General features: G+C 39.7%; 1 protein-coding gene and 1 long non-coding RNA gene across 2 annotated transcripts in view; both read left to right on the forward strand.

The window, feature by feature from the left end:
- Positions 1-22702, forward strand: part of LOC119692265 (phosphatidylcholine:ceramide cholinephosphotransferase 1) — a 96787-nt gene that overhangs the window by 13021 nt on the left and 61064 nt on the right. The window lies entirely within an intron of this gene.
- Positions 4626-8535, forward strand: LOC119691460. The gene is made up of 2 exons (XR_007266894.1): positions 4626-5123; positions 8437-8535. It is a non-coding gene; the product is annotated as an uncharacterized LOC119691460 (long non-coding RNA).

The following is a 22702-nucleotide window of genomic DNA, read 5'->3' on the forward strand; positions in this document are numbered from 1 at the left end:
GGGCGCGGTGCTGGCGTGGAGGCGCTGCCGACGCCGCACTCCCCGCGCCCCGCGCGCCCCGCTCTCCGATAGTGATAGTGCTAGTGTTAGTGCGCGAAAGTGTTATCAGGCCGAGCAGCCTAGTGTTAGTCCGTTATCAAAAAAGCTTAGTGATAGTGTTAAAGATAGTGTTCGCGTTATAAATAAATCTGAACGTCAGATTCGGCAATTTAGAGACAATAGCGAAAACATTAGTGATAGTTTAAACCGTAGTAAGCAAGTAAACATAGCCACTTCACCAATATTAACTAAAGTTCATTTTCATGTCTCTGAATCATAATAGATTTTTGAATTTTATAAATTGAGTGTTATTTTAATCAATGTTATTTTTGATATCTTTAATTTGATTTTACTTGGTGGCTTCTTTATCATTTTATTATTTTGTACATTTTAATAATTTCTTTATTTTTATGTACTTTCCCCGCCCGGGAGTATGTTCGGGTCAACCGAACACTTACCTCAGCAATTCGTATTTCTTGCGAGTCGCGCACACGCGGCCGACTCAGTGCATCGCGGAACGTATTGCCGGGCGGCAACGGGTGCATTCATAATTATCATAGTTTTAACGTAATTAAGTATCATTGTGGAACTTGAATAAACTTCAATATATCATTTATCAGTGACTTTATCATTTATAAAATTATCATTAGTTATGTACGGACTTACAACCCGCACAACATTTTATGTTATATTACTGATGTTACTTTCAATAAGATTTTGATTTTTAATGGTACCCCGAGATACGGGCAAAGCCTAGTTCGGGGGCCCCTGTTCATTTTGTGATTTTAAATGTAAGATGTGCGCAAGAATACTTTTTGTTTTGTAAAATAAGATTTAAATTTTACTTAGGTATTATGTGTTTTATGTGCAAATAAACATTTTTTACTTTACTTTACTTTTACTTATGTTTATAATTCGTAATCGCCCTTATTTAAGTATATGCATATCATATGAAATACAAAACAACAACGCTGAAATATCATAATTATGCTTTCCAGTGCCCACATACTTTAATGCTTTTGTAATGTCCTCGTTTGGACGAGACTAGACCTCCTACTGCAAGTGTGGCGGGCAGTTAGGCGCGCCACTTTAATTAGGTCTTCATCACAGCCTAGGCGACCTAGATTATAGTGTCATGTACTATTCTACTTACCAACTACAGTTTAGTACACGCCTATTTAGATTAACAACGATATGTCCTATAGAATGAGAACCATTCGAAGTTACATATAGTTAGGTTACATTAGATAACCCAGGGTAAATTGGAAATTAATGACTAGAACCGATGTTAATAAAGATATTAATTACACCGCACAGGGCGGAAGAGTTGTAGGTTATACTTAGTATAATAGTGTGTCCGTAATCTGATCTTATACAGGCGGTCCCATGAGCCCGGCTGGAGGTAGGCAGTAGCCGCGAATATTACGCAAGAGGCCAGTGACCGGTTACATTTACATCACACTGTAAATTGACAGGTGATTGATGGCGTTGGTGTAGATTGTAGGCAATGTTAGTTTTTAGGCTGAAATCGGTAAGTTAAGACGCCTATAACCATAAGTAATCATGTGTAGGTACCGACTTGCTATTAGTTTTTGTAGTCGAAGACGATTTGTAGATGCAGTTCTCCGTGGTCTACAAGTTTCTGACTGGATACTACTAATCTGACTAGCTAATCATTTAAGCAAATTAACAAACTTCCAACTTTTCACGTTAAATATCACGCTAAAATTGACTCTACAATACAATATCTTCTTTATTTCACCTGGTAAGGGTTAACAGATTCATAACACAAGTAAATCAGCGGGTTATTAATAAATCCGCTGTTGAATGTGAAGTGTTCCCTGATCCGGCGCATCGTAAACAAGATCTGACGTCTCAAGGTCCACTCCATCATCCTGCAGCTTCATAACCGGCGCCTGGCGTGCTTCATATTTACATGCCTTCGAGTCAATATAAATATTCAAGCGATCACCTCTCGTATGGTGGGGCAGTGTACAGATTCTTCATCATTCTTCTTTATCAAAAACGATAGAGGCCATAATATAATCTGGTGCAAGCTTGCTTACAGCATTCTCACTTTATTTATTTGTCATTTATCATGTCATCTGAAAATATTCTTAGCTCTCTACATCTACAATAACATTGCTTAAGTATGTATTTAGTACATGGTAGATACTTAATTTACCTGTCGCACATGCGCCCTTGCCGTTTTGCCGATAAGTGCGGAGACATCGCCGTTTTTTTATCTCATCCATTAGATAAGTACTTACTCATATATTTTCATTAAGTACTTCAGGATAGATCAAGAAAATGCTGTAAGTACTTTCGTATTGTTATCTCGCATTATCCATTCAATTCAAATTTTGGAAACATCAATTGATAAAAGTCTTTATGTAACTACCTAATAATAAGTTTATCTTAGATAAAGTCCGTTATCTATTTTAATATTGCAAGTAACTTATCTTTATCTCACTAGAAGTTTGTTATACCTTTCAAATGACCATGACGATCAGATTGCGCAGGGATTAGGGACTAGTGATGTGTAGAGAGTCCCAGTTTCGATCCCCGGCCAGAGCAGTTATTCTCAGGTGTGCCTTGTATTCCCGAAACGGAATGAATGAATTGGTCATAAACTGACGCTCAGTAGTCCACATGCAGCACTTTGTCTAAAGTTAGTAACTGCATTCACTGTTTATCGACACACGTTAGTACGTTACATCTCAATGTTTTGTTTATTGACGGTGTATTGTTCGTGATGTGAGCCGTGGGCTACGACGCATAGAACGTAGGTAATTCCATTTTCTACCAGTGTTTATTTCGATTGTTTTAGTTCTCATCTTATTTAAACCTCCTAGTTCTAGAGTTTGAGATAGTAGGGCGTTATTTATTATTGTAGATTCGATCGCAAACCTAAAGGGATATATATATTGCCGTATATGAGGCCTATTATCTACTACCGGTCCGCCGCTGATGTATGTTTTGTCGCAATTTGTTGGAAAGGTTTGCAGTACAGCTCATACACGTTCAGATATCCAAAGGCAGTCTTCAAACCGTCCATTCAGTCACGAAGTTTTCACAATGTTATGTTACTAAACATTTTCTCACGATCTTATATAGGTATTTTATTTATGTAAGTAAACTCTCGCTTTCATTTATTATTGTTTTCATAAGTATAAGTAAGCACTTGAGTATGAGATGTAGGTACATTGTTGGATACAAAATAGGTAGGTTGGGTTCATCCATAAAGCATCAACTAGGAGGAATCGTGGATCGAACAAGATGAAGTTGGAGGCTACACTTATGGAGAGTCGAGGCTCTTCCTGAAGCAGACGACATGTGACCGAACAACAGCTACCATACCACCACCGACACGGATTGTTAATTACTAATGTTCGGTTGTGGTAACCCCACTGATCGATGTGAGTAGGTTTCCTGGAAAGTGTCTGTCTGTAGCGCGGAGGTGTGAGCTCATGTAGTCCGTCAATTAGTCGCCAGGGGGCGCGGCGCGGTCAGGGCTGCCCGGGGCCGGCGGCGGCGGCGGGGGCGGGGAGGGGCGACCTGGATAGTTGGGACTCCCGTGGACAGCAACTCACGCAACCAGCAGTTAGCCCGTAATTATATAATACTAAACAAAACAAATACAACCCTATTTTTAACTTTTATATGGATACAATACAATATGAACATGGAGGTACATATTATTAGCATACGCCACAAAATAACGGTTAAGTCCAACATAATTGCCTACAATACATATAGGCATAGGCATTAGGTCAACCTTAATTTTACCAGTCGAATAAGTTATAAGTATCCTACCAACAAAGTAAATTAAGTATGTCGTCGTAATCGCGTGACAAATCTGAATATTTCAGACGTAAGTAGGTTCAGCCCGCAATATTCAGGAGTGCCGTTATCCAACAATATTCAGAGATCAAACGCATTCATCAAGTAGATAAGATATAATTATGATAAGTTTCGTTACTAGTTATAAAATACTTATGTACTATGTAGGTATTACCTATTTATGTAGTTAGTGCTTATTTTACCATTACAGTATGTTAGTTTTATGTCAGCGACCTGTGTTACTGTGGTATACCTACCTCACGATAGATATATGCGGGCTACCATACTATGAGCAGTCAATAAACGAGCTTCACTGTGGCCGGTTGTTTTACTAGTTACTACCCGATATCTCAGTGTCGACGAGGTGCTAATTAATTTATCCACGCGTTCAAAATGGCGGCGTTTTTAGGAAATTTATCTGTTTTTGATCACAAAGTGCAAGAATGGGAGATATTTTTCAGCCGTTTAGATCAGTTTATCAAACTTAATAAAATAGACAAAGATCTAAAAAGTGCCGTACTGTTAACGCATTTAAGTGATGAGTCATATCGGTTAGTCAGTAACTTGGTACATCCAAAAAACATTCAAGAAGTGCCATATGATGAGCTAGTTAAGGCTCTGGACGATCATTTTAAACCGATAAGGTCAACGTTCGGTGACAAAGCAAAGTTCTATGACGCAATGAAAGGGCACGAAGAAAGTGTCGAAGAATGGGCGGCGCGACTGCGTGGACTGCCGATCCACTGCGGCTTCGGCACAGCCCTGGACACCGTTCTTCGTGATCGGTTCGTGCTCGGATTCCACACCGGGCCGGAGCGAGACCGATTGTTTGAGCAGAACTCGACCGAATTGACCTTCGCAAGGGCGGTGGAGGTGGCGAAGCAGGCTACGAGCGCGCGCGCAGCGCGGGTGGCGGCCGGGAGCTCCCTGGCAGCAGCACCGTCGGTGAAGGAGGAGCCGCTGTACCGCATGAGCGGGGCCCGCGGCGGCGCAGGCCGGGCCGCCGCCGGGCCCGCCCGCCCCGGGAACGAAGAGCGGTGCAAAGTGTGCGGTCTCCGTAATCACAATGCGGAAAAGTGTCGGTATAAAAATCTAAAGTGTCAAAAGTGTGGAAAGAAAGGCCACCTAAAGAAAGTGTGTGTAAAAAAAGAGTGTAGTGTGCATAACCTAGATGTCGATACGGAATGCGACGAGAGCAACCTTCAGGCAATCTGTAAAGAGTGCGAACTATTTCATTTGAGGTATGTCAACTATGACCCAATTCTAGTAAATGTAGACGACAAACGAATATTTAAAATGGAACTCGATTCCGGTTCAAGCGTTAGTGTTATATCTGAAAGTTTGTACAACAATTATTTTTCAATGGAATGTTTGGAACCATGTAACTTAAAGATGTGTTTTTATAATGGCCACAAAATCACACCCGTTGGATGTCTAAAACTAAACGTATCTTATAATGGTAAATATTGTCAAATTATATTTTATGTTGTAAAGAATGGTGGGCCACCGCTTGTGGGCCGCGATTTTATGGCCAAGTTTAAAATTTCTTTGTCACAAAACCAAATTAATGTGGATACAAATGATGATATAAAACAGCTGATGAGTGAGTTTGATGACCTGTGGAAAAATGAGTTGGGTTGTTTTAATAAATATGACATACAATTACATTTGAAGGAGAACGCAAGGCCTCGATTTTTTAAACCTCGCACTGTACCGTTTGCCCTAAAAGATAAAGTCGAACAGGAATTACAAAGATTAGGGGAATTAGGTATTTTAATACCGGTTGATCATGCTCAATATGCGACTCCTATTGTTCCTGTACTGAAGGAAAATGGCTAAGTCAAAATTGCGGGCGATTTCTCGGTAACATTAAATCAAGATTTACTTGTTGAAAAATATCCTATGCCTAGAATCGAGGAAGTGTTTGTAAAACTAAGGGGGGGAGAGAAATTTTCAAAAATTGATTTATCTAATGCATATAATCAGTTTAGGATCTCTGAGGAATCGCAAGGTTTAACTACAATTAACACTTCAAAAGGACTTTTTAAATATACAAGGTTGGTCTATGGACTAGCCAACGCGCCGGCCATATTCCAGAAAGCTATGGAAACACTACTCGCGGGGATTGAAGGTGTTAGCATTTGGCTAGACGATATCTGTTGCACCGGTCCCGATAAACAAACACATTTAAGTAGGTTGAGAGAAGTTTTTAGTAGGTTAAAGGACGCAGGATTACGTTTACAAAAAGAAAAGTGTGTGTTGTTCCAAGATAGTGTGACGTACCTTGGTTACGTCATAGATAAGAACGGCCTGCATACTAGCCAGGAGAAGGTGGACGCGATCGTCAACGCGCCGGAGCCGACGGACGTCACGGGGGTGAAGCGGTTTCTCGGGATGGTAAATTACTATAGAAATTTCATTCCGAATGCGTCATCCATACTAGGTCCTCTCCATGAGCTGCTACGCGCGGACGCGGCGTGGGAGTGGGGCCCGAGGCAGCGGCGCGCGGTGCAGCTGGTGAGGCGCGAGCTGGCGTCGGAGCGCGTGCTGGCGCACTTCGACCCGGCGGCGCGGCTCGTGCTGGCCGTGGACGCCGGTCCGCACGGCCTGGGCGCCGTGTTGGCGCAGATAGGCGCCGACGGACAAGAAAGGCCATTGGCATTCGCTTCAAGGTCGTTGGGACAAAGTGAAAAAAATTACAGCCAACTTCAAAAGGAAGCGACGGCCATTATATTTGGAATAAAACACTTCCATCAATATTATATTTGTACGGGCGTAGCGAACCTTTTATCCTCAAAACTGACCATAAACCCTTGCTATCTATATTTAGCAATAAAAACGGTATTTCCGTTACATCAGCTGCTCGATTACAAAGGTACGCATTACTACTGTCGGCCTATAACTACGTAGTGCAGTATATACCGAGCGATAAAAATGTTGTTGCCGATTATTTTTCACGCGCCTCATTAAAAGACAGTACAGTCACGTCCGAAAATGATACAGAAAAGCTGTATTTGAACTATGTATGTGCTAACTCTTTGCCAATAACATTTAATGACCTGAAAGCGGCAACTGAAAGTGATGTCACTTTGCAGACAGTAATTAAGTATATGCAGAACGGCTGGCCGCGGAAAATAAGTTGTACTTCGATAGCACCTTATTTCAAATGTAAGACAGACTTACAGTATGAAAATGGGTGTTTATTAAGAGGACATAGGGTTGTAATTCCTTTACAGTACAGGGAAAGAATGTTAGAAGAACTACATTCCGGACATTTGGGTATAACCAAATCAAAACATATGGCTCGAAGCCGAATGTGGTGGCCGGGGCTGGATAGTGACATCGAGCGGTACATAGGTTCGTGCAGTCAGTGCGCGAGCGTCCGCGCCGCGCCGGCCCGCGCCCCCGCGCCCTGGCCGCGCCCCGCCGGGCCCTGGCAACGAATACACCTAGACTACTTGTCTGTAGGGCAAACGGTATATTTGGTGGTCATTGATGCGTTCAGTAAGTGGCTTGAATGTATATGTATGAACAATGGGACATCAACGAGTGCTTTAATATTAAAGTTAAAGAACCTATTTTCTGTTTTCGGGTTGCCAAACTTAATCGTAAGCGATAATGATGTTAAGATTAATTCTGTTGAATTTAGGGACTTTTGTCTTTGTTACGGCATAAAATATTTAACATCACCGGTGTATCACCCTTGTAGTAATGGCCAGGCCGAAAATGCGGTAAGAACATGCAAAAATATGTTAAAGAAAATTATTTTTGATAACTCACAAACTAATAATAATTATAACAATGAGAAATTGACGGATTACCTATTTAGTTATAGAAATTCCATCCATTGTTCAACTGGAGCGACACCTGCTAAATTAATGTTCGGTCGAGATATTAAATGTAAACTGGATTTAATTTTACCTACATGCAGTAGTAATAATACCGGAACCGCCGACCAATTAACAGCAAGTAGATGCTTTACTATCGGCGAGATTGTTTGGGCCCGATGGTTTCATCAAAGAAAGGAACTTTGGTCATTAGGTATAATAAAAAAGAAATTAGGTAATCGACTGTTTGAAGTTTTTATCACTGATTATGGGGTTATGACTAAAAGACATGTTGACCAGTTGATAAAATATACGGGGCAGTCGTTACAAGATATTTTAGTGGGGAATGATTGCACACCAAGTGATCCATGTGAGGTAGATAGTAGACCATTGTCTCCACCTGCACCGCCACCGTTGCCGCCCGCAGAGGAGGCTGACTCCCGCGAGCGCGGGGAGGTCACCGACCCCGCCCCGGAGGAGGAGGACGAGGAACAGTGGGCAGAGGCGGTTGGAGAAAATGAACAAGTCTTGAGTGAGCGAGCGAATGATGCACCATTAGACCAAGCACCAGCTGAAGTTGCATCTTCAGAGGCGTCATTGGGTCGGTCACTCAGACCTAACAGAAAAGTAGATTATAAGAAATATTTTTAAGGATATTAGTTTAAGTTTAGTTATTTTAGGTTATAAATGTTAGTATCTAATTATGTTACATGTATGTTATTTGCAGAGCTTCGAAATAGTGTTGGAGGAGTGTGGTATACCTACCTCACGATAGATATATGCGGGCTACCATACTATGAGCAGTCAATAAACGAGCTTCACTGTGGCCGGTTGTTTTACTAGTTACTACCCGATATCTCAGTTACTCATCACAGCACCGAACAAAGCAAAAGAGGTCCTTTCAATATTTACTGCGCTGTTTAATTACTTGTTTTATTGTTCGAAATTTGCATGATTCTTCCCGTTTAACTTTGTAAAAAATAATTATATTCATGAGCCCTAATTTAAATAACATAATCAAGAAATGGAATACACAGCCCCTAAGGCTTAGGGGCTGTGTATTCCATTCCATTGCTTAGGGCCTAAGCAATCCACTATAGGGTTGAATAAGACTGAAATGCTATAATTCAGACTGAATCTACAATCTCTAAACTTGGTGGGTTGGAGAATACAAAATAGATTATTTATAATAGAATTTTCCGAAGAAAAGCAACAAACATCCATATTTACAAAATTTCGCGTATTTAATATATTAGTAGCATAGGATATGATTGGTGGTATGGTAGTTATATTGTTTAAATATCGAACGGTGGCGTATCAAGACTATCAAGCAACGTACAGTACAAATAAGTTAGTATCCAAATAAAAAGAAATAAAACAAATCATACGTACAATCTCAACACCGACACAGAAGTGGGCCAAGGGAACGAGCCACGTTCACACGTGACGCGGAGAGTGCAGTGTGAAACTGTGAACTCGCCTTTACGTGCATCACGACATCGCATCGAGTCGAAGCACACCTTAAACTTGCACAATAAATAAGCGTGTATAAAAGTTGGCTTTACAAGGCTGCAGCAGTTACTTAATTATACCTCGCTGACGTTGAATCGCTGTTTGAAATTAGGCCGATGCGATCAAATCGAATCGAGCTTTTTATGATATCTCTACGTATATACTATACATTTATGTATGAACACTATTCATATTGATTTCAACTAAGGGAGGCACATTAAATTGTGTTGTGTGTACCTACCTATATAGATCTTTTATTATTATTAGGCATTATTATTAGGCATTATTTAAAGACAATGTTCATAATAATATTATCGTCTCTAGAATGTTGAAAAGATTATCACTATCAAATATCTGTCCAGATGGAAAGTCAAGTCCAAATCTTTCAGCGTCACAAACTAGATACAGGACTGGAACCCTACGAACCGGGTGTCAAAAAAACCAGCTGATTTAATTTATTTTAATATTACTAAATTTTATGTCTAATTACGTTTAAAACTAGTGTTAACTTAAAGAATATAGTGTTATACAGCTGTGCAAATGAAGACAAGCCTTCAAACCCTGAAATAAAACACTTACGGGACTCGGATATTTGAAGCAGCGGCACCTGTCAAAGTTCGAATTTGCCAACGGATATCTATCAGGGGAGTATTGTGAAAATTACATATTTTTACTAGTATTACTCATTTAAAATCATAATCACTAAATTATTTAATCATTATTCATTAGTTTGCTGCAGACGTGAAATGTTTTTCACACTTCCTTAACCCACTTTTAGACTTTGTCATTTTCAAACTCTGTTGTTTTCATTTCTAATTTTCAAACTTTCTATTAGCTTTTGTATCCCTTATTCCCTATTATTACTATACCATAGTCTCCACCTACTTAATTGCTATTAGTATTAGTACTTCATTGAATAATGATCAAGCGATTGTTTTTTTTGGCTTAAAGTTTACATAATTCTAAGTCAATAATACCACTGAGTACCTATTCATTTAAGTAACATATTATGCATATTACTCCCTCCCCACCCATAGTTTGTGTTCATGACTACATTGTATATGATAACTAACAAATAAGTTACCTTTTGATCATTTTTACATAGACTTACAATATATCAAGTTTTGATTGGTTTGATCAAGTTATACCTAAAGAGGGTTATTTTGTATATATCTTGGATAAACATCCTCTCAATTCTACCTATCAACATACTAACGGGTAACCCCGGGTGGTTTCAGACATGTCGAGGATGACGACCCGGAAGGTGCAGAGCCGTGACCTGGAGATCCAGCTGAGGACAGCTTTGGAGGATCTCAAGGCATCTCGTGACCTCTCAAGCCAACTGATGGCAGAGCGGGAGGACAATGAAAAGGAATTTGATTCCCTTTTAAAAAAGAACTCGGACTTAAAGAATGACATAGCTGAAATGGACATCCAATACCAAGACTTGCAAGGCAAATGTGATGAGCTACAGATTGTACTTAGATCATACAAAGAGTGTCAGGATTTACATGAAGCTGCATTGTCTAAGATCTATAGCCTAGAGCAGCAATTGGCTGAAGCACACGCAGAGATCCAGCAAATAAATGAAGCACATGCAAGCGAGGAAACAGATAAGACAATGGCATTGTACGATGAATTAGTCACCCTACACCCCACCCCTATGCCAACAATAGACCTCACAACTCCAAGAAAATCAACCAATATCACAGGTGCAAACAGGCTTAAAAAATATATTAAAATAAAGAAATATATCAGGAAGTCTGAGCGAGCATTGAAAAAGCATAAGACGCACCTTCCATTGACAAAGGATAGAGTGAGACTTCAACTACTGGTGAATAAATATGAACAAGAGATGTCAGACTACAACCAGAAGCTCGCAGACAACAACCAGGAGTGCGAGTTCAACATGGCTATGCTACAGTCTAGGCTGGCCACACTGAAGTCTGCCCTAGAACAGAGAACTCTGGAATACGAAAACCAGCTGCTGGTGCTGAGTAGTGTGGGCTTAGTTCGGGTTGAGATGCTGCCGGAGAAGTCTTCACCTGCTGAAGCCACCACCGCATCTCCGGAGGCCACCACCACCACCTCGGAGGCCACAAATAGCATCCCGTTGGCCACCACTGAACTCACCACTGGTCTCCCGAGGGCCACCACCAGACTCCTGGCGGCCACCACCAGCATCCCGTTGGCCACCACTGGACTCACCACTGGTCTCTCGGGGACCACCACCGGACTCTCGGGGACCACCACCATTCTCCCGAGGGCCACCACCAGACTCCTGGCGGCCACCACCAGCCTCCCGACGGCCGCGCCATCCTCAGAGGTCATCCAGAGCGGATCGGCGGCAGCAGATGTTTTTCAGGCCTCCACTAAGAAATTACATAGGAAACCCACCTATTCTCAGGCAGCTAGTAGAATGTCAGTGCTGTACATTCATTCGAAGCGCACGTTGTATCTGCTAGTGTTCCAGGGGTTCTCAATCTATACGATGTTCACAACGCAGTGTAAGAAGTGTCAGGAATCGGTAGGCAGTGGTGCTTCGTGTTCGTCCTGCGGGTCCACTTTCCACTTCAGTTGTGGTGGTATCACTGAGAGGGGGTTTAGCAGACTAGGCAGAAATAAAGCAAACTGGTCCTGTGTCGCCTGTCGTGAAGCAATTAACACAACGCAGGACTCGTGTCTTGGTGAGTCTTCATCTGCATTGCCTCCAGCTGATGGAACTACCGAAGTGGTCCCAGTGGACGATTTTACTCCAAGGAAGACGGTACCGCTTGCACCTGGCACTCCGAGCTCTTTTTGCGGAAAGATTGAGAAGGGCAAAATTAGCCATGAAGCTCTCCTTCACCAAGTGCTGGAGAAACTTACCGGTATGGAGAATCAATTGGCATCTTTTCATGGGATTAATGATGAAATAAAGGGTCTCAAAAATCACTTTGTGAAGCTAGAATCTACTCTCAATGAAAACATGGAATGTCTCTCACAAAAGATAACTTCTTTAGAGTCCCAAGTGAAACCCCTCCTAAAAATCAAGGATGAGTTCGATGATCTTCGTAAACTCGTTAATGGGGTCATCCTTGACACGGACAAGAAGGACCAATGGGCTCGACGTTCTAATATAGAAATAATCGGAATCCCTGAAAAAAAAGGAGAATACCTAATGGCAATAGTTCGCACACTCGCACAGAAATGTGACTTCAACCTAAAGCCCGAGGTGGACATTGACTTCGTGACCAGGGTAGCTGCTCGAGGAAATATCGATGGCGAAGATAGTCTGAACCGTCGGCCGAAACCAATCCTCATTAAAATGCAGGCTCGTTACAGAAAGGACGATTTTCTGGCTTTATTGCGGAAGGTAAAAAACTTGAAGGCAAGTGAATTGGGATATTCTGGATGTGACAGTACTATTTATGCGAACGATCACTTAACCGCCAAGAATAAACAGCTGCTTCGCCGCACGAAAACGTTAGCCAAAGAAAGAGGCTATGCAATATGCTGGGTTCGTAACTGTGTCATTATGGTTAGGCGATCACCGGATTCGCCTGTCATTCACATTAACTCGGATGATGATTTAAAAAAATTGAAACGTTAGGTACGAATCTATGTCTTAATTATGTTCACTTTAAATTTCGATTTTTTAGGTATCTTGAGTTTAAGTGTAGTATTAATTTGGTGAGTGTTTTCCGTATTATAAATGAATTAACTAACTACGTCATGGTAAAATTATTCACTTTAAAACCAAAAAACAAAATAAAAATGTCAATATTAAGAAAAATGATCTTAGTAATATACCATTTACACATTGCATTTGGCCACGGTAAAATAAGGTTGGACGTCCCTGACTGTCATAGACCGGTTTCTGTTATCGCTACGACTAACTCGATGTTTGTTTTGTGCACAAATTATGGCAAATTGGGTATTGAAGGTATACTTAATACGATGTTTGAATTTTATCACGGTGTACTATTTGGTTGCTTCTTTGGGGTTTTCCCTATAAGATCTTATCACTTAGTTTATTGTTCGCATTGGAATGTTTTTACATGTAATAATAACATTGCTAATAAATTAAATGGCACTATATTTATCTTACGAGTAGTACCTGGACCGATGACGTTCAAATATTATCTATTAAAATGTTATATTTTAATAGTCAATAGTAACAAACAATTAGTGTTTCTTATGCGCGTTATAATTTATTTCCCCAGATAATGAATCTTTCCATTTATTACCAGAATGTCCGTGGCTTGCGAACTAAGACACATATTTTCTATAAGAATGTATTATTAAATGACTATGATATAATTTGTATTACCGAATCTTGGCTTTTACCCGGTATTTTTGATAATGAATTGTTTGACAGTAGGTATACAGTTTATCGTAGGGACAGAGACTACGAGCATCGCCAGGAGGGGCGGGGCGGGGGCGCGCTCATCGCTGTGCGTCGTGGGCTCACCGTGGACACGGGCAGCCGCGCGGCCCGCGCCCCCCCCGGCCCCGTGCCCCCTGCGCACCCGCCGGACTCGCCTGACGCGGAGACGGCATACGTCGTCATTAATACATCTCCAATGGGTAGCAAGTTAAGAATATACTGTAGTTATTTTCCCCACGGTCAGGAACAAGTAGACTCACAGCAAAGATTCTTTGAATATTTATCAGATTTGTCAATAACCTTTCCACTTGACACATTTGTTATAGTTGGTGATTACAATATATCATATGCACAATGGTCCTTAACCACAGATAGTAAGAGATATTTTAGAATAATTAATCCGTCCAGTTCCATATTAATTGAAAATATATTTGCATTTATAAATTTTACAGGTTTTATGCAGTTTAATGGCATTTTAAATGAACATAATCGTTTACTTGACCTTATTATTTCTAATAAGAGTTGCACTGTGCTTCGGTGTGAGAATCCCTTAGTGCCAGAAGACGCTCATCACCCATCTCTTACAATAAATGCAACAATTTCCCAAATGACAAATAACTTAGTTCCTGCTCCCCGATTAGTCCGCCGATTTCACTTTGCAGATTACGATCAAATTAACCTTGAACTAAATATGGTGAACTGGGATGAGGAGCTGGATCACAATGATATCGAAGTTGCAGTCACGAGCTTTTATAAAATCTTAAACTCAATTATAGACAAATGTGTGCCATTAAAACGCGTAAAGTCAAAAATTAATTATCCATCTTGGTATTCCTCTGGATTGGTCAAACTTATCAATCAAAAATTAAGAGTTCATAGGCGTTGGAAGGTTTATGGCAGGGAATCTGACTATGAATTATTTAGTAACCTAAGGAAAGAACAAAAAGACGTTCAAAGGATTTGTTATGATTTATTTCTTTCTCAAGCCGAAGACAATATAAAAATAAATTCTAAACATTTTTGGACATTTATAAAATCAAAAAAAAATTGTACTAATGATTTTCCGGACTCGATGTTCCTATATGATAAAATTGCATCAAATGGTCAGGAAACTGCTGATATTTTTAGTGATTACTTCTTGACGGTATTTGAACCGGGCCGAACTACCCCAATTGATTCTTTGTCCAATGAAACATCCATTAATCAGGTGGTGGATATCGGAACTGTATTAATTGATGAAGCTTTAGTTTTAAAATATCTCAAGAAACTAGACGTTACGAAGGGGATGGGTCCGGATGGTATCCATCCTGTGTTTCTGAGACGCTGCGCGACTCAACTGTCCTGCCCACTGTCACTGCTGTTTCGCTTATCTATTAAAACTGGATCGGTTCCGCTAAGTTGGAAGCAATCATTCGTTGTCCCCATATTTAAAAGTGGAGATAAGCGTAACGTAGCCGATTATCGCGGCATATCTAAACTGTCCGTTATTCCAAAAATGCTAGAGAAAATCGTGTACGACTCGTTGTTTCCTACTGTTAGACCCATTTTATCTTGCGCTCAACACGGCTTTATCAATAAACGTTCAACCGAGACGAATCTGAATGAAATGATAGATAGGGTGCTTTCATCTATGGATGGTGGTGGTGGTGATAAGCAGTTACCTAAGATGTCACCCACTACCTTGACAAGGCTTACTACAAGTAGTAGCAATTCAAGCGAGGATTACAGCACAGTTGTATATTCCGATAGGCTTGGCAAGGATTTCGGGCACATGTTGGGTAATCATGTAAATGGAAAAGTTGTTAATTATTGTTACCCAGAACTTACATTCGGACAAATAGTTGAATTAATTTCAGAGAGGTCACACACTGACAAAACAACTATATTTATTATGGTGGGAAATAGTTTAGGGGTGTCAAAGTCTGACATACATAGAAGTTTTGCTATATTAGAAGGCCTTCCTACAAAACATGTATTTGTTTGTGCATTTCCTTACTCATGCACACTGCCTGACAAATGCAATTATATGACATGTAGCCTAAATAAAACAATGTACAATGCATGTTGTAAATCTGATTGTATCAATTTCTTTGATACTAATTTATACGTAGATAATTTTAAGTTGACTTGGGACAGTTTATTTTTGTCCTCAAATCAGAAACGACGTCTAGCTACAGAAGTAGCTCATCTTATTAACTCAGTTATAAGCATTATAACGAAGAAAACTTGTGTCCCTATTGACATCGTCAGTAGTAATACTGATAATAGTAATAGTACAGTAGATTTAAATTAGATTCTCAGACAACGGGAGAGCATCATAGCGTTGATATAAAGATTGATTCAGTTCACTGCTCTCTCGGCTCAAAACTATTAAAGGACAAGACATTTAAGAATGAATTTAAAGTGGTACATCAGAATATTCAGAGTCTTTCTTCTAAATTGTTAGAAATAGAACTATTTTCGGAAAAATTTAACATTGATTGTTTATGTATCACAGAACATTGGTTAGACGAGAATAAAATGATGTTCCAATTGAAAAATTACAAACTTATAAGCTGTTTTAACAGAAAGTGCAACGAGCATGGCGGGTCACTTATATTTCTTAAAGAAAATTGTAAATGTAAAGAACGAAAGGACATAGTAGCTCTTTCTGTTAAACACCATATAGAAATTTCATGTGCAGAGCTAAACAAGTATATAATAGTATGTACCTACAGGCCACCTACTGGTGATTTCATTACCTTTGAGACTGTCATGGAGGATGTTCTAAGGTTAGCTTCCAATAGTAAAAAGGAAGTAATAGTGTGTGGTGACTTTAATGTTGACCTATTAGGTGACTCTCCTAATATGTCGAAATTACTGTTACTTTTTAAATCATTTAATCTTTTTAATGTCTTTCTGGAACCAACTAGGATTACATCCACGTCGGCCACTTGTCTAGATAACATATTCTGTAACTGTGAGTTTAAAGACAGTAGTGTGATAAATTGTCTGAGGTCAGACCACAGTGGGCAGACCATTACCTTAGTAAACACTGACAAGACAAATAAAACTAAGGTTAGATGCAGACCGATTACTACAAAGAAAATTGACAATTACTTGAAGAAACTAGACGAAAAACTTCCGAGGGTTAAAGTAGATTGCAATTCTAATGAGATGTATACTAACTTATTTAAGATAATAGCTGATGAGTTTGAGAGTAATTTTGAAACGAAGGAAGTTTTGATAGACAATAAAATTAAATTTTGTGACTGGGCTACAGATGGTATTCGCAAAAGCAGGGCGACATTATATGATCTGTATGAGATGAAAACATTCATACTCCGCCCTGACTTTCAATCTTATGTGAAGAAATATAGCAAAATGTACAAATGTGTCTGTCACTGTGCGAAGACAATTTTTATTAATAACAAGATTAAAGACTCGGCTAACAAATCTAAGGCCATTTGGAATATTATTAATAACGAAACGGGGAAGAATCGAACACGCGAGACTAATTTATCTTTAAAGGTAGGCAATGACATAATAACATCAAATGACGAGGTGGCGAGAGTTTTTGAAGAGTTTTTTACGAACATTCCTTTAGAGACTACTTGCAACCTAGATTCTTCAGCTACATTAGCTGAAACCCTGATGAAGGAGAACGCACCTTCAACCGATAAGGAATTTAAATTCAGATATATAAATACATTAACTATTATAAAAACATTTAAGTCCTTAAATATGAAGAAAACTGAAGACTTGTGGGGAATGTCAGTTAAATTTGTTCTTTCTATTATTAATAAAATCGCCCCAATTTTGGCTAACATTTTTAATAAATGTATCGCTGAAGGTGTGTTCCCAGATCTTATGAAATTGAGTAAAATTATACCTCTGTTCAAGAGTGGGGATATGGAGGACCCTGCAAATTTCAGGCCTGTCTCGGTTCTTCCAGTTTTGAGTAAAATATTTGAGAGGATCATACTCAGTCAGATGCTTTTGCATTTCAATGAAGCTCGACTGTTTCATAGCCAGCAGTATGGTTTTACAAAAGGCAAATCAACAACCGATGCCGGTACTGCGTTAATTAAGCACATATTTGACGCCTGGGAAGACCATCACGATGCTATTGGAGTCTTCTGTGATCTGTCGAAGGCGTTTGATTGTGTGGACCATCAGACTTTAATTTCGAAACTGAGATACTATGGAATAGGAGGAAAGGCTTTAGATTTGATAGCTTCATATTTAGACAAGAGGCAACAAAGGGTCGATATTAATAATACTAAATCACAGGGGGCTCATGTAAAGATAGGCGTCCCTCAAGGATCTATTCTAGGACCATTTTTATTCCTCATTTATATTAATGACTTGCCTTTTATGGTTGAAAAATTGACTAATATAGTTTTATTTGCTGACGATACTTCTTTGCTTTTTAAAGTTAAAAGAAGTGAAAATATTTTTTATGAAATTAATTCTATTCTATCTGACATACACGATTGGTTTACCGTAAATAATCTTTTATTGAATTCTAAGAAAACGAAATGTATTAAATTTACACTGCCGAATGTTAGACAATGCGATACTAACATTATTCTAGATGGGAATAAATTGGACCTAGTTAATGATACTGTCTTTCTTGGTATGACTATAGATTCAAAGTTACAATGGGGACCTCACATTGCCAAATTGGCTGGAAGGTTGAGCTCGGCAGCTTTTGCTGTACGGAAAATTAGACAACTGACCGATGTTGAAACCGCCAGATTAGTTTACTTTAGTTATTTCCACAGCTTATTGTCGTATGGCATTTTGCTTTGGGGTAGAGCCGCTGATATTGAGACTATATTTGTATTACAGAAAAGAGCAATCCGCTCTATATACAAACTTGGTTCCAGGGATTCATTGAGAGAACTATTTAAAGAAATTAACATCCTTACAGTTCCATGTCAGTTCATTTTTTCCAATTTAATGTATGTACGAAAGAATATTTCAACTTTTGATACAATTGGCAGTAATCATGACATTAATACTAGGAACAAGTATAAGCTGGCTTTTCCAGCGATGCGTCTGGCGAAAGTTAATAAATCGTTTTGAGGGTACTGTATTAGATTTTATAATAAGCTTCCAGCAGAAGTTGCTCAAATGCCAGAGAATAAGTTTAAGTGTTACATTAAAGAGAAACTCAGTAAAAAAGCTTATTATAGAATTGATGATTACTTAGAGGACGTTAATGCATGGCTGTGATAAGTAGTTAGCTCTGCTCATATTATTATAATAATAATAATTAAGCTTATATGTATTGTATACCAACTAGTTTTAAGTCTTTTTTTGAAAAGATGGCTCAGGAGTTTCTTGCCTCCGTTCTTCTCCTTAGACAGAAAGAGCCCCCCCTTATCCGAACGGAGAGTAATTTGTAAAAATTGACGTTCATCAGAAAATTTTATATTTGTACGATGAATAAAAAATTTTGACTTTGACTTTGACTTTGACTTTGACTTTGGAATACCGCTCTTCTTGAGATTGGCGGGCAGCTCTACATACTCCTCTGTATTCTTCTCCAAGCTCATCAGCTGTTTTACGCTGGCCACCCCCGTCCATTCTCTTATGTTGCGACTTCCTCCTTCTGCCCACACGTCTTTGCCTCTCTACCTTGCCCATTTTAAATGACTACCCAATGTAACATTAGCAGTTCACTAAAGCGCTTGCAGCGAGCAGTGCAGTTTAACTCTTACCAGGTAGGATATGGTGTGGAGTGATGTAAACGACATTTTGTACTTACAGGTTTTTTCTAAGTGCGTTCCTCACAGTACAAGTACATACATACCTCACTACATACGTGCCTAGTTATAGTATTAGCTACACAGACAGACACAGCACACAGACTGCGTATCCCCGAGCAGCTCGCTTCCGGACACTTTCACCACGGCCGCCGCGCCGGTCACGGTCAACCGGTAAAATGTACGGGGAATAACTATCGTTATCGCCATCACGTTGCATTGGCCAGCCAGGATTCACGTACTTAGTGTCAAACTAAAGGGATCCACATAGTACCAAATTGACTACGGATACCTATATTTAAGACACACATTCCGAACTCAATCCAGCTATATTTTAAATGCGTAATTCCTAAATAATATCCTACCTACACCGTTTGACACATTTGTTATAGGTATGATTTATCAATAACAAGCCCCATTAAAATTCCATTACGTAGGAAATTACTTATGTAAGTACAAAAAATATTGATTTATTAAATCCTTTACAAATGTGACTAGTGGCTAGTGGTATATTTACTTTTGTGGGTATAAAGTACGAAGCTAGTTTTTCGTCTTATTGCCCTTCATATGCGAAGCCCTAATGATGTCGGTAGGTACACTTGAACAGCTGCTGGTGCGGTACTACAACCAATAAATAACCTTGACTCTACCTCGTTATGGAAATTTCAAGGTAAAGTTAAATCACGTTAAGGTACACATTATTTGATAATCGATATGTTTTCAAACCAAACATTGGTTGGTAATGTTGGTACGTAGCGCGTATCATTAACACTAACCGTAACCGTGACAGTGTTGTCTCACAATTAATCCCAGGCTCCCAGCATACGTTTTCCTATCTATTCAATGCATTTACGCTAAGAAGCTCAACTGAAATGAATCACAGTTAGTCAGATGATCACTTTGCAATTCCAAACTGTGTGCACTGTACACTCGAATCCCCTCTCTGCCCCACATGGACCTTGCTCATTTGCTGTCCCTGTCTACCCTGGTGTGTCCAGGGTGCCCTGGAGACACTCGTCAGCTCACGAAGCCGCCACCGCCGCCGCCGCTATCGCCGCCGCCGCCACAAGGTCGTCATGGTTCACGGTGCAGGAGACACAACGGGTTTCCTTTTCTCAGCAGTAGGCACTGTTCAGTAATCTGTGTCAGAGCGCCGCACTATTGTACAGTGTGGAACAAAGAAACATGACCAATCTATGAGTGACAATGCTACTAGTACTTACTGCTGTAGGCCCTGGGAATCACTTAGCTTATGTTACTCTTTTCTCAATGGGAATCAATTGAGAAAAGAGTAACATAAGCTCCGTCCCTAGGAGATTCCCGTGGTTCTTTTCGGTTTCGGTAGATTCTAATAGGCCGTTTACAATGTTTTACATCTAGGTCGTGAATAGTATAACCGTAATTAAACCTCAATTTTCTTTTTCCATCTTGTTACTTACACAAATTAATTTTCAATTACCAAAATGTCCGTTTTCCTCTATTTTTCCTAATGATTGCGATTGATGTTATCAATACCTACCTACTTATCCCGGTAGGAAACGATTATGGAAATAGTTTTGTTCGTTCAATAATTATTTATTTTATTTAACATTATGCAATATAAATTACACAAGATAATGACTCCAGGGAATCGTATTACACACCGGAAACTGAGATCGTTTTAAAATAATTTCATACATTTAGTTTTAAATTACCTAAATGTATTTCCATAATGACTAGTCCAGTCCAGACTGATGTGGGGAAACTCGCTTTTAGTTTTGCAGTAACTTTTCCCGGGCGGTTACGATACGCGATACGTCAAGCGTACCTAGAGTACCACATAGTTGAAACTAATCATTACAGAGTAATGTGCACCTCTGACCATTTGCAAAAACTCGCTGTTGAAAGCAGTTTACTAACCTCAAAGCCTACAATGAAATATTTCCTCTTTATATAATAATTATTATTATTATTGGTGTAGATATACCTACGTTGTGACCTATTACCTCTAACATCAAGGAGACCCTCCACATGCCATCCTCCGCAGGGCGTGTGGCAACACTCGGAACTTCACGATTTTCCACCATCGATTGTACTCTCATTACCACAGCGCTAATCACCATTAGCTAATGCTGTCTAAGAGTTACACTGTGCTAATTGTTGGAGGAACCTTCGGCCTGGTGGGTACGGAGGAACAGACGCAGTCAGTAGCCGGGAGCGGTGCTAGAGTGGTGTAAAGTTGAGGAATATGGAGTGAATTGTGAAGTGTGCTGTGACTTTATGGGCTTGCGAGTCATCTTTCGGTTGTGGAAGTGGTGATTACAATGGACGTGATGACGATGACTGTAAACCCAGGTAATCATTTGATTATTAATGGTAAATTCTGGCGAGATTTTACCTTATACTCACGCTCAATTAAATTTCAATCAACATAAAATTTATCGGCAATTAAAAGCACTACAGCCGTACTCGCTATGTGCTATTTAATTTACTTGAGTTTTATGATGACATTTAATGCTGATGCGCGTGTTACATGATGCTATAATTTTCGTACAACATTCCTGAGAGTGGAACAGGTCGGCTGAGTGCTGCAGGGGAAGTCTCCATATATGGAGTATGGAACGAGGTGTGACCACATGCCAGGGCACCCTGTCATCATTCAGAGAAATCACGGGCTCAAAGAAATCGTCAGACAGTTTTAATTATACTTTATGTCTCTAGAATCGTATTTAACATCTCCTAATTTCAACGATCCAAAATGACTTATTATCGTGTTGACATGATACTCATAAATATTCAGGTAGAAGGTGGTAGCTAAGCTCGACATAAGAAAGCTACGACATCCAATGTGAAGTGCTGGCCGAGCAAATATACTAGATAGAGTTGTGACCAACAGATATCCGTCTATTCCCACGCTAGATGAAGGTTACCCTCTAGGACATGTAGGTACCTGCTGTAGGTAGGTGTAGGTACTACGAGTAGGCGACATTCCGCCTGCGCCCACTCTGCACTCGGACACGCAAAAGCGACATTTGCACTGGAAATTATTATGTGGTTTCTTGTACATTTTACTAGATATAAGCGAGAGCTTTTCACCGTAAAAAGTTGTTCCATGGGAATTCCGGGATGAAAATAACCAAGATATTAGCTTCCTGCATACTAAATTTCATCAAAATTTATCCAGGCCTTTTTCCGTGAAATAGTAACAGACTCACTCATAAACTTTCACGTTTATTTATATATGTATTTGAAGTAGGATATTATGTTATGATTACTTTGTTGCTGACGACAAATTTCACAGTTCATGGCGGTCGCGCTGCGCTCTCAAGGCGAACTCGTGTTTATGCAAAAATGTAAGCGGTAAAACTACAGGGAATTTC

Source organism: Plutella xylostella, chromosome 13 (assembly GCF_932276165.1).
Source record: "Plutella xylostella chromosome 13, ilPluXylo3.1, whole genome shotgun sequence".
NCBI lineage: Eukaryota > Metazoa > Arthropoda > Insecta > Lepidoptera > Plutellidae > Plutella > Plutella xylostella.